At 42.1% G+C, this 18,239-nt stretch overlaps 1 protein-coding gene across 2 annotated transcripts in view; it reads right to left on the reverse strand.

Moving 5' to 3' along the window:
* Positions 1-18,239, reverse strand: part of LOC146868407 (prostaglandin G/H synthase 1-like) — a 450,292-nt gene that overhangs the window by 242,578 nt on the left and 189,475 nt on the right. The window lies entirely within an intron of this gene.

Raw genomic sequence — 18,239 nt, forward strand, 5'->3', positions numbered from 1 at the left:
CTGGAATTTTCAACAGTCCAACAAATCCGAATTCTCAGTCCTGACAACGTGATTAACTTTGAAAGCTAGGTGTTGGTAAGTTTGCACACCACCAAACTACCTCCATCACAGAAAATAAGCAGGGGGGGTATCTCCTAGCAAGACACCTCCGTTTAAACTTGTCTGGCTGGTTTTACAGTGATTTGTGCTTTTTTTCTGCCACTTTACCAGCTCCTTTGCTGGTTCTGCTTCTGCTGGACAAGGGCACTCTCCTAATCTTCACCCGTACCCCATTTCCGATCACTAGATCTACCTGTCCTCCACCAGTGGGTTGTATGAAGGAACCTTAATGCCTTTACAACATGGGCACTACAACAAACGTGTTGTTACCACGCGTCCCTCTAGCACGCAAGACGTTACAACAACTTGCTTTAGGGAAGCGCTGCATTTTGGAATAGTATAATTTACTATTCCAACTCCAGTCTGTTCAACAGTAGGGATGGTGGTGAACTTAAAATCGAGCACCAATCCAACAACACGTTCCCTAAAGCAAGTAATCATAATGACTTGTGTGCTGAAGGAACATGGGTAGTGGCGCATTCGTTGTAGTGCCCGCGTTGTAAAGACACTGCGTGCTTTAGACTGTATGGTAAAGGGAGTGCCCTTCCAATTAATTTAAGGGCCTTTCTGCTCATCCTCCTACTATTCAAGACTGTTTTAAAACCCTATCTCCACCACCCATCGTCAAACTCATTATCACTAAGCTACCCTTACCCACAGCCATTAGTCTTTTCCTCAACAGGCGGATATTAAGGCTTATATCTTCTTGGATATCAATAATATTTTTTCGAAACTTACTGTAAATAGATAAGTTTCTCATTTATGTTGTAATGTCAAGCTCTAATGTCCAATCCATCACAGAACACAACCTATCAAAACAGCTAATTTGTTGTGTGTACCATGAGCTCTTGTCATGAAGCATTTCTGTTGGGAATCCTAGGTGCAGGTCATGAATCTTTGCAGTCATCTGAAAACATTCCAACCATAGCTGAAATATCGGTGTGGAAGGTTTGTCACTGGAAGCGTGCCTGCTCCAAGTTAATTCACATAAAAATTGCTAAACATTCTGTGCATTTGGCCAACAAACCATGAATTCCACTTTGAAAGATATAGGCTGTAGCCCCTACCTCCCCCCCCCCCTTCCCCATGCTTGGCGTGTGTGGGCCCAATTTGTGACGGTATCCAGTGGGTCTAGTGTTTTAGATTTGATTCTGGGTGCCACCATTTTCCCACAAGGTGTTGTGATTGGCTTTTATACAGACAATATAACCACAATATTCGTTAACTGCAATGTCAGCTAAAGTACTTCTTGCTGCACAACGTGTAAAAGTTGTATTTAAGTTTAGTCCAAGATTTGCACCAAGGGGTGCTGCATTGAAACCTGCAGCTTTGGGTTAGATTGAAGGGTGAACTGTAGACAAACTCTGCAGCAGCATGGTTGCTATGCATTCTGCACCGAAGAGGTCATCCGTCACACTTGTTCAAAGGAATGTTTGAGGCATGCTCGACACGGTCAGTATTGCACATTGCACCAGGGCACAAAGGTCGGCGAGAGGTGTCTTACCTAACTTTCTTCTGGATGCACCCTCTCCAGTACAAATCACTGTGCACAGACAATCGCATAATGTGTGTAATTTCACAGAATTTACACACATTATGCAGGAAAATATCACATCTTTTACGCAAAAATGTGAATATCTTTTACCATTACGAGCCCATAGAAACCCATGTCATGTTAATTTGTGTGACGTATGTTTGGTGGAATCCTGGGAACGCTTTCGGTCATTTCTGCTCCATTGTGTCAACTTTCAAAATATTATAATAGGTTTTCGGTAGGAAACGCACCGAGCTCGCATCAACTGCGTGCAGAGATCCTTTAGCGCTCGAACGTTGCTGGACTCTGGTTGCTCGCACCGCATTCGAGCACCCATGCTAAAGGCCAGTACATCGCGGCCAAGGTGTGCTTCAGGCACTTACGCATTTGCATGTTTGGTCATTTCAATTCTGCACATTCTGCAATAACCCTGAACTGCTCTCTATAGCTACATCTACACAAATGACTGTGTCTGAAAGATGTTTTCACATTCAAATTGTGTCACATTACCCTAATAAAATGGTGCAATATGTTTAATCACCGCAATGCGGGGCTTCAGTCTATGCTGGTGTAAATGAGGTCACTGCCACCTAACTTTAACCACAGCTCAGTCTCGGCACTGATAATAGCAGCACCACGGCTCACAAAAGGGACACAGATGTTGATTTTCCGATTTCTAGGTTCAGATAGCAGTAACATATTTGACGTGTGAACTACTAGCTTTCTTTGTTTTCCTTCGTCCAAGATAAGAAAGGTTCCTGTGAACAACGTTCATGTCATCTTGACTCACGCATTTACCTTCCCACGAAAAATAATCTTTTAGCATGAATTATCAACAAAAACTTCTGTGACTTTATCAAAACTAGTTCTCAATTGCGGTTCAGCGTTTTGTTGGCCTTTGTACGAGGACCTGGCAACAGACACACATGACAATGAGGCTCAGATCCCTCATGTTTAAGTATTCAAGCCGTGGGAGACCAAAGTTCTGTAAAGCTTTAGAGTGAGGTGTACATCAGAAAACATGTACAGCCGCCCTATTACACTACAGGTTGAGGGGTAGGTGCATACACTCTGACAGCAGTGGGTGCCAAAGAAATACCCGGAATCACAGAATAAGGATTTGTAGATATCTACACCAGCAGATGGAACTTACATGTGTGTATATTCTGCAAGCATGGCAGACTTTACAGTTCTGTGAGCAGTGTACCTTCCCCATCTCTTGCAAAGTTCCAAAAGTCCCAGAAGACCTGGCTACTGGGCAGCCAGCGCCTCCATACCCTCACGGGTGATAAGAAGCACTCTCCAAAGCAAACGATTGATTGAGTGTGTGTGTGTGTGTGTGTGAGGAGGCGCTGTCCACTGGGTGTGGACACCCACACAGTTGGTGCAATCTTGGTATTTGCAAAATATCCTTATATTTTATCACACAGAATCGGTGCGGTTACAATTAGGCTGGAGTAAGCGCTCTGTGTGTGAAACACACCCGAGCACCACCCATATTTAACGAGATGTCAGGTAAGAGGTTTCCTCAAACAGCATTTTCCAGCTAAAATAAAAAAGGTAACAACATTTTACATGTGCTAATGTACTTGTGTTCTCAGGGCCGGCGCTGGGCATGGGCAGTGTGGGCTGCTGCCCAGGGCCCCGCAGTCAGCTCTCCAACTTGGGCCTCACACTAATGCATCAGTCAGGCCACACGTTGCCCCCAAGCCTCACTGCTACGGTGTAGCAGGCGAACCCGGGGTTGGGGAGCAGTCCCAGTTGCAAGAAGGCACATTACTCAGCCATGCAGAGGCACAGCAGGAGGACTATTCCCCTGCTGTTTAGTTCCCTGGCAGTCTTAACCCTCTATGAAGATAAGCAACCCTCGCACCTTCACCTTTTTAGGTCTTGCCTAGCGACGCAGCGCATGCGTTGCTCGCCCTGGCGAGATCTATTGTTGTCGGTTTCTTGGTTGAAGGGAGACAGGACATGTGCACTCGTGTGGAAGACCGGACATGTGCACGCCTATGTCTGATGGCTTAGCAGAAGAGACAGCAGATGTACGCATACGGGGACAGGAGATGTGCACATGTACGCCTCTGCTTGGTCGGTCGCTCCCTCTCTCCCTCACTGTCTGCGCGCACGCAGGACAAGAGATATGCATGCGTTCTGCTTGCGTTGTTAGCCCAACTCCTGGGCGCTCGCTCCCTCCCGGTCTTTACCAAGTCCCTCTTGCTCTATTAACGGCCGCCATTAGGTGCAAGGCTGCATTACCTGCCCTGACAGGCGTACCCCTTGCTGCTCCAGCCTCCTATGGGTTGGAGGGGGCCTGGCACGCCGTCTCTCACTCATTAAAAGAGGTACAACCAGGTATCTGTAAATTACCTTCCGGGGGAGCAGGCGCTGCGCGCGATGCCGCCTTTATTGGATTTAGCGCTACGGATTGACAGCTGTGGAAATGGGGGGGCACTGCAGATCGGATTACAGTCACTGCCCCCCATGTGCTTGGCAGGAACAGGAGGCAGCTGGTAATGCACATCTGTCATCAGACATCGAGGCGCGGAGAGGCACCTCTTCCTGGCCAAGGGGTTCTTGTCCCCTCTTTAAGAGTGCGTCTGCGCTGGGTGAGTCAGGCTTTCGAGAATGTGCCTTATTATATGCCATGCAGTGCACTGTCATAAGTGATGTTTTTGACAATTGAGTGCCAGTGCTCCGGACTGGAAACAACAGCCTTAAATTAAGCAAAGGTGAACCCTGAGGCAATGTATTCTGCATATTTGTATTATGGCCACTCTGCAAAAACTTTGTGTTACTGGTAGTGGAGAAATTGGCAAATGGCTTGGAGGCTTTTGTGGGTTCAGTTGATGTATTTTGTTACAGCTTGCATGCTTTGGAAACCCAATTATTTTTTATATAAGGCGTATTTCTAGAGCTCATGTTCACCTCTGAGTAGTCTATTGGCGCTATTGACAGATAATGTATTACTACTCAGTGAAGTGGCACCCATTTTTATCAACCTTGGAAGCATGAAAGACTGCGGGAATCTGCCAGGATTTGAACCTGGGGACATGAGTTCAAACACAGATCGCTGCTTGCATGCATTAGTCAACTGACCTGGCTTGGCTGTGTTAGTAGCTTACACCACAAAACTGAATTGTCTGTTGATGTTTACGGAACAGGGTTTTTTTGAAAGGTTTCTCAATGTTGTGTGCTATTGACTTGAGAGGTTGTCATTCTTGGAATGCATACTTGTGACCAGGAGGTTGTGCACAGAGTGATGCTGCAAGTAAGAAATCCAGTGCTCTTCCCTTAGCGTAAACCTCAACTTTACACACACAGCTCAACACTATGGTTGATTAGTTTTGAGTTGCATCTTCCATCAAAAGCATGACTGTACAGTAAACTCACACACTTGCCCGGGTGGTCACCCCCTAATTCCAGTCTGGTGAATTGATGGGACCACACTCCAGAAGCTTGATTTTCAGTCATATAGTGTACTGTGATCCCAATCCTACCAGTCCCTATTGCTATTCTTTTTTTCGGGACGGATAAGATGGTCTATTCTTATCAGGTATTTTAGAGCACCTAGACAAGTGCACAAATGCTCAATAGTCCAAATAAAGTCAGAAAGTGTGTATGTGTCCCTTGTTATTTTTACATAACTGGATATCTATTTGCAAATAGGTTTTTTTGCTCAGAAAAAACGAAGCAGTAAAATTAGTTTAAGGACACACTGACCACATGGACCAATCAGAAAAATATGTTACTGCTTGCTCAATAATAACTCATGTGGCAAAAAGGGATCCACACTGTAGTGAAGAGTGAATTCCATACACGTTAAGTCGTGTGTGGCTTTCGAGGCGCTATGGGCCCAGCTCACAGAACTCCCACAGCGACAGTTTGAAATGTACACACGCAGCCTCACGCCTAAGATTCGCGGGTGCTGTCTACTGTTCTGACTCCACAAAGAACTACGGAAATGCTCTTCAGACCCTGCGGCTGCTGCAGATATCGAGGAAGAATCACAGACATAAATATTCACGGTTATGGAAATATCAGAAGTGTACATTTCAGCATAGGCAAATGAAATCCCAAAGTGTATATGCACAGCTAAACTCATTTTCCCTCTACATTTTTTCCTCTAAATTTAGAGGAAAAATGAGTTTACTCTAAGAAAACTCTAGCCTGCAGCCAGACCTCATACGAGCTGTATATTCTACAACATACTGTACCCTGAAGCCAACTATATGACCATATGTTTTTGAGGCAGCCGCACGGTGCTGAAGGATGTTGGGGTGAGGAGGGACATTGTTCAGCCTCTTGCATGTACATTGGCACTTACTTGGGCAATCTTTAATAGGTGTGTTTTTGGTCAGCAATGTGTTCTGCATGGTCAGGGGGCATCTTGGGTGCAATTAAGATATAGTATTGCACCTGTTGCCTGGTAGAAGGATTTGTAACCATCTGTGCTGTAGCATTAATTAATATTGTTTGAGTGGTCACCTGCTTTTTAATGTCCATAAAGTGCAAGCCAGGGACACCGGAGCCCCTAATGAGTCTACATAAAAATACTGTAAATGTCTAAAGGCTGGAGGACTGCCAGATAAGAGACAACAAATGGAACAGCAATCAGCCGCAGTGCCGTATTAACGCATGACACGCTAGGCAGTTGCCCGGGGCCGACCAGAATTTAACACTCATTCTCCGTTAAACATTTTTATTCTTATGAGTGGTTGTGTAGGCAGGGCCCAGTACATTGCTTTGCCCGGGGGCCCTGATCAGCAGTGGTGACACGAGCGGAACCAATACAACCATTAGAAGGTAATGTATTTGGCAACTCTTGTTGAGTTGAAATAGGCCGATTTAAGGCGGAAGTCACATTCAAAGACCCTTCCATGATTCAGATAGCTCAAAAGGCTCCCAAAGGAGCACTGGCGTAAGGAAACTTGAGGGGGCCTCAATTAGGAGCTCTCCGGCCAGAGTACTGTGCTGAGGGGGCCCGTTGGAGCTTGGGGCCCCCCCCGCACTGCGGGGGCTGCAGGGGCCTGTGTTACGCCACTGGAAAACGAGATTCAAGCACATTAGCCTTGGTCCAGCTAGAACTAATTTTACCAGAATGACACGGTGCACATGCCAAGGTGAGACACAAGTGATTGGTAGACTACCACCCTAAGACAACAAGCCAGTTCAGGCCCACCTAACATATCCCTACTGTCTTCACCAGGGATGTCATTTAGGTTTGACCTGAGGTAGCACTACTTGACCAGGCCTGCTCAAACTGACATGCTGCCCGTGCCCATGCCATCCTTTTCCTCAGAGGCCGGAAAACAGTGCCAAGAACTAATAGTAAAGAAAGCCCTGATGAGCACGGTTTGCTTCTCATTGACACATTAGCATTTCAGATCTGAAAAACAAAGTCAGCAGCACAATGCATAAGCTTCTCAATAAAGTAAAAAATTAAATAAAACAAAAAATGGAAACAACTTGTTGCCGAGTTTCATTATTGTGAATATTTATTTATTTATTTATTTGTGGGTTTATATAGCGCTAGAATCGACTCCTAATGGAGTATCTCTGCGCTTTGGGCCAGGTTCTTCAACTGTTCATTACAAAGCAAGGGAGGGCTGAACTAGATCTCATTTTTGAATAACAAAGTTTTAAGTTGTTTCCTAAATTTCAGATGTTCGGGACATAGTCGTAAAGTTAGCGGAAGACTGTTCCACAATAATGGTCCCACCACTGATAAAGCTTTACCACCATGTCTGGCCTTCTTGGCACGTGGCACTGCCAGTAGATGACCATTGCTAGATCTAAGGGTCCTAGTAGGGGTGTAGGGAATGAATTTCTTTTCCAGATAAAGGGGGCCTTGCCCATTAATACTTTTGTGAATCAAACAGCATGTTTTAAATTTAGTTCGTTGACGGATTGACAGCCAATGCAATCTTTCTAGAAGTGGCTTTGATGCTGTTCTTGGCGGGGCATTAAGGACCAGTCGAGCCGCTGTGTTTTGAATAACCTGTAATTTGGCCAACACTCCCTCATTGGCTGAGAGGAGCAGGCCATTACAGTAGTCGAGCCGACTCAAAACAAGAGCCTGCACCAAAGTTTTTCTAAAAGAATCCGGCAACAAAGGGAAAACCTTACGTAGCAGTCTAATAGTATGAAAACATACGCCTGCAACATAGTGAGTGTGCTGTTTTAGCACTAGGTCCTGATCGAGGCGGATCCCTAGATTTTTAACGACCCGTTTAGGTTCTGGGACCGTGCCAAGATCAAAAGGCCACCAGTCAGGGGACCACAGTATCTTGGCTTCCCCGAACAGCATAATCTCGGTTTTACTGACATTGCATTGTAGGTAGTTAGTGGACATCCATTGTCCTACAGCCTTCATGCCTGCAGAGAAGGAGTTCTTTATTTCCGTAAGGGTTTTGAAAGGGAAGAGGAGCTGCGTGTCATCAGCATATGACACGGGAATGAAACCAAATTTGCGCATCACTCTTGCCAGGGGTGCCACATAGATGTTAAAGAGCGTAGGGCTCAAGCAAGAGCCCTGTGGCACCCCTTTCGTAATTTCCACCTCCCTAGAACGGTACGTACCCATGGTGACAGTCTGGGTACGATCAGTAAGGAAACTCCTCAACCAGGCAAGGGCTTTGTTCTTAACTCCTACGTTCGACAACCGGTTAATAAGAATGTTATGTGACACGGTGTCGAACGCTGCTGACAAGTCAAGTAATACTAAGATTACCGAATAACCTTTGTCTTGGAACATGTGTCGGTCGTCTACCACAGACAAAAGGGTAGACTCAGTGCTATGTTTCGGCCTAAACCCCGATTGAGAGTAGTCTGGGCCGCCCACAGATTCAATGTAGACAGATAAGAGTCTATTGACGTATTTTTCTGTCAATTTCCCCAGAAAAGGTAGCAGTGAGATGGGCCTTAAATTGGCTAGTTCAGTCCATGGAATGGTGGTATTTTTCCTGATGGGCCTTACCAGCGCACGCTTCCATTCTCTGGGGACGGAACCCGAATAAAGAGACAGATTAACAAGTTTCCGAATCATAGGACATAGTTGTTCAGAAAGAATAGGCATAAGTCTGGCAGGTATAATGTCCTCCGGACTACCGCTTTTAATCTGTGTAATTAATGCTAGTAGATCCTTCAAAGATATGGAAGGAAAAGTGTCTAATGAGTGCACATTGTGTATATATTCCGTATCTTGAAAAACATGGGCGGAGTCCGTAGTATTAGCATTATTAGAGTCGACTATTTTCTCATAAATCGTATCTATTTTATTTGAGAAAAAAGAGGATATTTGGTCACAAAGCTGTTGGGACGCCAATTCAGAGCTTTCACAGGCAACTGGTTTAACAAAAGACTGTAATACCTGATAGAGGACCCTCGGGGAGTTCTCTGCAGCAGCAATTTGAGATGCTATATGGGTTTTTCGTGCCCCACGAATGGCTTTATGATAGTTAGACAGAGAGTCCCAATATTGCTTCCTATCATTCTCCTGACGGGAGATTCTCCATTTTTTCTCCAACTTCCTAGCGGCCTGTTTTAATGCCCTGAGATCATCAGAAAAACAAATTTCTTGTTTGTTGGCGGGCCGAGATTTAAATTGTTTCAGAGGAGCTATAGTATCTATAGTCAGCCTAGTTGCTAATTCATATTTCCTTAAGGCACAATCAATATTCAATCAATATAGGAAACTAAAACTTCTATCGGGTTATCCCTATACGGGTTCCTAATTATTTCTTTCATAAATTAGAGGGCACAATTAGCAGCTTCATTTGAGGATATAAGCAAGCTCGCCGCTCAATAAAATCTCTTAAGTTTTCTTATAAATACGTTGGCTTGCAACTTCATGACCAAGTTGTATTATTGAGCAGCATTTACATGGCGCACACAAAGTTTATTAATTGACAAATTGCCATACTATGAGCTTATTCTGGCATTAGGTACAGATCATAGTATGTTTCTGTATAGGGTTAATTATCCTAATTATTATAAAAGAGTCCAATTTAAGACCATAAGGGACCTTGTCCGTTTCTGGTATGAAATCCGTGGTTATTTTTCACTTACTTTTGAGGATCTTACTAGTCATGATATTATAAATTATTCAATAATCCATCTCTTCTGAATATATTCCATGACCCAGCTGCTTGTAAATGGGCTAGATATGGTATTAATAGATTAGGCCACCTATATGATTACTCTGGTTTTTCTACATATGTTTTGCTGCAACAAACTTTTGGCCTCCCATACAAGTCATTTTGTAAATACTTACAAGTTAGAGACTACTTTCTCAAACAAAAAATAATGCAATTACCACACTCTCATGTAGTTCTTGCATGTTTTTTAAATCCTGCTTGTAAAACTAGAATTAGCACAATGTACACACATCTACGTGGTGCTATAAGTGCTGATCTTAACGAATTAGCAAATAAATGGAGTCAGACTTCGAATATGGATGTAGATGCATTTGAAATCACGCTAGCTTTAGATAAATTAGATAACTCTGTACACTCTGTTAACTTAAAGCTGCAACAGTTCCGTACTATTTGTAGGCTTTACTATACTCTGGATAAAATAACAACGTGGCAGCAATCATCACAAGCAAGTGGCAGTGGGAGTACATATAGAACAAGCTGTCCTAAATGTGATAAAAAAGCTGCTGATATTCTACACGTTTTATTTATGTCCTAAATTAGTAGATTTTTAGGTAAAGGTCATACAATATAGTAGGCAATGCTTGAATCTTGATTGAACTTTTTCTGTTAAAGAGATTATGCTGGGGGTTAAGATATGTGACAACCCTTATTTGGGATGCTTAATGTCCATTTTATTAGTAACAGCCCGCCTATGTATTGCGAGAGAGTGGATTAGCCCTAACTCTCCTTCATTATTTGATTGGCTAATTCTTGTAAAAGATATGTACGAGAAAGAACGTGCACTTGCTAAAACTGGTTCGATCCTTACAATGCTCAGATTTAATCTCATCTGGAATTACTTTGAACATTAATATATATGTAATTAATAGAGGATGTTTTTCTTTTTCAGGATATCCTTGTATAAGCACTTTTAGGATCGATCTACTTAAAAAGTGGTTATGATTTTCTTCTTTTTAATGCCCTGAATGGTTTATTTTTTGTTTATGCATATTTAATGTACTTAATTTATGTGTTTCCTTTAAGAAATTGTCTGTATACCTTGTTAAAATAAAAAATAAATAAATAAAAGGAAACTAAAACTTCACCTCTGTGCTTTGCATCGATGAGAACGCTAACAAGTGATGACAATTAAACTTTTTAAAGACAATGAGGAAACATTTAAGCTAGTAATATAGTTCATACTCAATATGTGGGCCATATGAATTAATACAGGCAGACATAACAGCTATTGTGTTTTTTACAATTTCTTCCTGTAATGTAGCAGTAAATTTTCTTGTTAAGACATGCCATGGGTGAACCAGGAAACCATGAAACCATGAGAATTTGTGGGATAAATAGTTTGGGTACTCAGGGTTCTGTATTTTACTGGTATTATATTGTCCTCTTCGAACAAAAACACATTATGTTTCATGCAATAAAAAGAAGAAAAAAATAAGTAACATCTCAGCACCCTATTCAAAATATAGGATTTATAGAAAATACGCAGGCATCTCTGTGTACTGTGTTATTATATTAATTGTGTCCTTATAGGACTCTTTTCAGCGAAGTTAACAACTGTGATGTCATCAGGGTCATGGTCATGTGATATCCCTTCCTGATAAGATTCATGGGTAAAGATCGCAAGATGACACTACCTCTGAAGTCACTGGGATGACAGGGTGTGGGATGTTACTTTCGATACCCCTGTCATTTTGGTGACTCAACACCTATCAAGCGTATTTAGATCCCAGGGAGAATTCCATTGCATGTGTAAATGAGGTGAATACCTTCTCTCTCTCCATAATTTATTCTCCAAGGTAGGACTAATTGCATTTTTATAGCAAGTCATTTCAAGGCAAGAAACAAAAACACAACAAAGGGGGACAATGTTGGTCCCAAGGAGATTGCACTTGCTTCCATTGTTTTGGGCAGGACAGCAGTATACAATGATTTTGGTAGAAGGCTACTTCATCAATCATACCCTAGCATTTCTCTGAAAGATTTATACCGTGAGCCTAGCAAAACATGGTTTGTCTAGGTAAAGAGCATTTTGGAAAGCCACATCTTCAACAGTCACGAATCCCTCACACTGCTTCTACAGACTCCTTTCTCGAGGCTACTTTCACCCCTAGCAAAAGGCTTAAGAGCCATTCGAAAGTAGCCAAATGTTCCTGCTTTAGGTGAAGAAAGAAGTTTTGAAGTGCAGATGCACTTCTGTGCTTCATTTTCACAGCCTGAAGTGTACACTTGCTACATTTTCATCAGGTGAAATATATATGTATTTTTTTGCTTAATAGTATATTTTGGCCATGCTCAACTCTGGCCATACTTTGAAGAGGCATAGTATTACCCTTATTGTTTGCCCACAGGAAAGCAATACAATCCTCCTAACTCCTCAAAATCGGACATTCAAGGACTAATATATTAAACGTTTTTTTCAAAATAAAAGCAAAATACACATAATACTTACATAGGCTCATCTGGTATTAAGCTATAGAATGTTTTCCACCTCTGTCATAAATGTATTATATCTGCAGTTCAACTGAAGACTACCCCTTTCAAACAAGCTATTAAAGCTTGGGGCAAGTGTGAATGTTCATTTGTTTAAAAAGAGTCTCTAGCAGATATCTTATGACCCAGGCAAATACACAATAGGTGCAAGATAGATTACTATCCATGCACAAGAGCCTTTGCGGAAGAGGCACTTGCCTTCAACACATAAAATATACCTTGCATTTTTATTTTTAAAATAAACGGCTGCGTATGCTTTCCACCCAATGATCTTCCAGTTTTAAATTTTCTAGAGATGTTTTCAGTAATTACTTTTATGTTTTTTTTTAAATTGAGTTTATTCTCGGTTACATCTAACCAAATATGATGGCTTATCTTCGTTCCTTCAAGATCTTTATCTCATGCATTCAATTGTAGAATGCTAATTGTCCTTATAATGTCAGCTTGGTCAAACTAAATTCAAACCGTAAATGGGCTTGAGATGCATTTTGATGCATTTGAGAGATGCAAAGTATACACTTTTGCAAATTGCAAGCTGCCTTCTTCAAAAAGTTAGGGAGGATCCTAAAAGTGACTCTTTGCCTTAGGCTTAAGATGTAACAACTTGCGCATATAGGCAAAAAATGGGTCCCACCATTTTTGTCTACGGTGCTTATTACTTTTTTAATAATAGATAATTTTTGTTTCTTTAAAGTTTCTCGTTTATCAAATATAATGACAAGATTCCGTTATTCCTAACAGTTTCATTTTTAGCTGTATTTATGTACCAAGTATCTTGCTTTCTGAGTTTGCGTCCAATTAATATCTTGGTCTTCTCCATATTTATTTCCATCTTGTTTATCTTACTGTATTTTTTAAGCACATTAGTAAGCCTTTGAAGCCCTATTGGTGTTTTGCTCATCAGGACTATAACATCTGAGTCCTGTAGTACAGGCGACTGAGTTTTTTTTCCAATTTTAACCCTTATTCATGTATTCATGTATAATAACTGAATAGCCTTCAGTATATGTGGTGGTATGTCCCATTGATGAAGAATTTTTCAAGAATGAAATAATACTTTGCAAGAATACTGCAGTTTGGTACAATTGAAATGCAGTAGAATGCAATTTACAGTCGGATTACTTGGTAATTAAATTTCTTACACAGCCAGGTATCTCTAGATACCAAAGCTGGTGCATTTCCTGAGAGAAGGAAAATTAGAGTCAATACGTTTTGCAAACTTAGTGCAGGTTTACAATTTACTCACGAGCCACACTTATCAAGAGAAGATTTCTTGAAACCTTATCAAAGGTTGCTATAAAGTCTACAAAGCATGTATAAAGGAGGGGTTTCAAGTGTAATGCATTCTCTAATTTTGAAAGAGGTAATATATTACAATTTGTGTTTGCACCAGGGTGGAAGTCAGTTTGAGAGACTCACATTGGGTTCTGCTAAACTACCCAAGTCATGTTGTAGCAAATTTAAATTTGCTAAAGGATTCTGCCCCGATATCTAGCAAGGCAATTGGGCAGTGATTAGCTGTATTTCAAATTCTTCCCTTTTTATCAAATGGCTGCAGAAGCAATCCGTGCCAAGATTCTAGAATCATTTAAGCTTGTAAACATTGATTAAAGAGAGGAGAAAAGATTTTAAGACCAAAAAATCATAGGTGCATTTAAAGAGTATGGTGGGTAGTCTATTGGCACCCAGCACCCTGCCTTATCCTTTTTTATGAGACGAATGACATTTGGGTCACTCATCCATTCCGTCTTTGAAGTCTCTGTTTTGACGGACTTGAGGGGCAAACATTAGGAAGCTGCTCCTTCATATAAGGGTTCCAAGATAATTATCCATTGATCTGCAATGACATTATAATTCTATGGTGGAGTATGATCATGAACCAATTTGATAATTTTTTAAAGGCCAGAAATCTTTCCGAGGCCCCTTCTCACATTTTGCAAATAGTGTGTTGCAAGGTTCGTCCCCTACTTGTTTTCTGGCAAGCAATACAGCTTGTTGAAAAGCTCTCTGCATGTTTTTGAATGTTTGGCTTAGATTGATGTCCAATGAATGCTGAGTCAGTAACTTGATTATATGTATGTGGTTGCGTGACTACTCTGGAATTATGTTCAGTCGCAGTGTCTTCGGAGAACTTTCTTGAATAAGATGACTCATGAGTCTACCTCCCTAAAGGGAGACTCCAGCTCACAGAATAAGAGTTAAACACATCGGCCACTACAGCCTCCCATGTATTGCCTTAGTTATTTATTGATATGTTTAGGCATTCAATGTATAGTTAACATTCTATTTTGTAACACGCTTTCAGCACACTTAGCAGCAGTGGAAACCTTTTAAAATGGTAATTAAGGGCCTGATTTAGAGTTGGGCGGATGGGTTACTCCGGCACAAACGTGACAGATATCCCGTCCATTGTATTACAAGTGGTACTTGTAATACTGTGGACGGGATATCCCTCATATTTGTGATGGAGCAACCCATCTGCCAAACCTTAAATTAGTCCCAAGTTATTCATGGAATTCCTGAAAACTGGACAAGAACAGCAAGCCCATTGTTAAGTATAACCTTTGAAGGTTATGAACAGTTTTTGGAAACCCACACTTTAAACATTAGCTTCTATCACCCTAAGTCAATGTTTATTTTTACATTACTCAATGATTCTTGGATAGTGCCTCTTCGCTATTAGCATGGCCTTGCAGAGCTTTATGATGGTTTGGTCTGTCTTCCCAGTTCTGTTTTGGCTAAAGAGAACTGCTGACTCTCTCTCCCCCCACCCGCCAGCGCCTTGAGACCCTCACGGGTGAGTAGCATGCTTTACAATACTCTGATTGATTGATTGTTAACTGAGTGTATGAAGAGGTGGAACCTATTTAATATTATTTTATGTCATGCCATTGGCATTTGTATAATACATGTTTACCACTTATATGTTCAGACTACCAAAGGGTCTATATTCTACAACATCCTTCCACAGGACCTGCTCTGTGAAGAAACTGCATCCTCGAGGACACGGGTATCTTACAACACGTTCCTCTAGGGCAGGGTTCTCTAAAGTCGGTCCTGGAGGGCATCCATGCCAGATTTTTGAGATAACTACATTTATCTAAATGGGAATATGCTAAAATACTGGCATGATTCCGGCCCTCCAGGACCGACTTTGGAGAACCCTGCTCTAGGAATCTATAAGCAATCACATATTAAACCCATTCTGCTGCATCTTTGCAGGAGTCTTGACGCTGAGAGGGTATCTGTGTCTTGACATTGGGTTAGACCAGGCTTCTCCAACGAGTAGCTAATAAGCTAGTGGTACCTCTCCAGGCACCTGTAAATAGCTCTCTTAGGTGAAGCTCAGCATGCTAAATTAGAAATATTTTCTTAGATTAATATATGTATACCAGAATTGAGAGTGTGTATTTGAGATGGAAATGTGTATATTTACAAAACTCATAAGCCAATGTTTGACAAAAAATGGCTGATTTTCCAAAACATATTAAAAGCTGAAATTTGATCATAAATTATGTGGCATTAGAGAGACGCACTACTAATATTATTACTGTGGCATTACAACAACTATGGTTGTTCTGTATTACCCATGGAAAGGCCTTCCAAACTGAAAAAACCTTTATGTTACTACTGACAACCCTACCGGATGTACTGAGGTGATCAATGCTATGGTCTTCCTCGCCACAGTAATTACACAATGAGCTTTAGTCTCCCTACATAAATTCCCAAGTTATAAAGTTAGTGTACTAGCCTCCCATCCCTCCAATATGGCTGGCTTAATCTTCCCCCTACATGCAATAAAAAGGAAGCCAACCCTAAGCATCTCCTGTTTCCAAAAGCCACCAACCAAATAATGAAGCCATTCACAACAGGGCAAGGAGGGATGGGAAACTATACTGTGGCAAGGAAGACCAGGAATCTGAGTGATAAAGATTACTGGTAAGTGACCAGAGCATTACATCCTCATCCACCTTCCTCGGCACAGTAATTATGCAAAGAGCTGATACCAAAGCTATAATCTACTTTATTAAAAAATGCAAATAAAACATATACCAATGGATGAAATTGCAGCGCACAATTTAATTTAAAACAATGCAATATGCTTACACACATATACATTACACTATACTTGAATGCAGTACAGAAGTAGCAAGTGACACAGACGCTATCCCACAGACTTCATAAAGCTCTGAGGAGTCACCCATGTGGCTGCATTGCAGATATCCTCCATGGACACCCCCTTAAATGCAGACCTAGAAGCAGACATGGATCTATTTGCGTCCCTGAATTCGGTTCTCCACCACCTGGTCCTGAGAGTCATATGCCAACAAAAATGTTTGCTTAATCCAGCAACTAAGGGTAGAGTTTGAGGACTTTAACCCATTTCTCCCCGGCCCAAACATTACAAAGAGACTGTCCACCTTCCTCAACTGCTCCGTTCTGGCCAGGTAAACCAACAAAGTCCATTTCACAAACAATAGATGTAAAAGAGCCTCCTCCTCATATTGAGGATTAGGAAATAACACAGAGAGCACCACTTCAGGTAACCTGTGAAAATACAATGAGACTTTAGGAATGAAGGTGGGTTGAGCTCTCAAGACCACCTTATCTGTCAAGATCAGTAAAAAAAGTTTGGACCTTAGGAAAGATCCTAACTCACCAATCTGCCGTGTAAACGAGATGGCCACCAAAAACACCACCTTAAGGGTCAAAAATGTGAAATCAACTGACTCAATAGGCTCAAAGGCCCCCCTCTGTAAGGCTTGCAGAACCAAAGGCAAACCCCAAGTAGATGCAGACACCATAGGTCCTGCTCTCTTCAATGCCAAGGACTTCAACAATCTGAACACCAGGGTCTTTGTATGAGCAAAGAGAGGACTCTGCTCTAAGAGCCGCCCATTGAGCCCGCAGAGTAGAATTGGACAAACCCAATTCAAAGACATTGGACAAAAAAATAAAGCGCTTTCAAGGGTTTCCCAACATCAGCAACCAAACTCATCTTCAAACACCAAGTACAAAAATGTTCCCAATGCTTGGCATAAGACCTCAAAATAAAAGGGTGGTGGGATGGATGAATCAGATTGGCCACCACTTGCTAACACCCCCCCAGCCATCATACTCCTCCTTTCTATAACCAGGCCTGCAAGTGCATCGACTGCAACCTGTTGACAGGGAGCTGGGCACCCAGCAGGGGATACAGATGACAAGGAATCTCCCAACACTGCTGAACAGCCAACTCCAACGAGAGGGGAAACCATGGGCATCTCTGCCACCCTGGAACCACCAGAATCACAAAGGTCTTATCCAACTTGCTCTTGCACAACACACTGGGAAATCAATGGGACTAGGGAAAATGCATACAACAGCCCAGTTGGCCATGCGAAGGACATCGCGTCCACCCTTCAAGCTGTCAAGCAAGAAATTATCGTGCAGAACCAAAGCACATTGGCATTCTCCATTGAGGCAAACAAGTCTATCATCTGAGACCCAAACCTCTTCTGCAATTGCAGGAACACATCCCTCATCAAAGACGATGAGCTCATTGAAGGAAACACCCAGCTTAGCTTGTCTGCCAATCAATTCTCCTTCCCAGGTTAGTAAATCACTGACAGAGACCAGAGCTCCTATTCTGCCCAGCTGCAAATATCCTGACTCAACTGACTGAGGGACTGCAACCTGCAACCCCCCTGGTGATTTACATACCCCATGACCACCTTTATTTTAGTCTGGACCTGTACAGGATGATACACCAAATAAGGGGCAAATGACAGGAGACCAAACTGAACAGCCTTTAATTCCCGGTAGTTGGAACTCTGAAGGGAACTACATGGAAAAAAACGCCCCTGGGATGGATTCACATCATCCACCCACCAGCTCTAAATCTACCTCACATGTGGTGTCACTGGAACACCCGTACGAAAATCCTCACAACTCAGCAACCAGTGGGACAGTACGTGATT

Source organism: Triturus cristatus, chromosome 1_2 (assembly GCF_964204655.1).
Source record: "Triturus cristatus chromosome 1_2, aTriCri1.1, whole genome shotgun sequence".
Classification (NCBI taxonomy): Eukaryota; Metazoa; Chordata; class Amphibia; order Caudata; family Salamandridae; genus Triturus; species Triturus cristatus.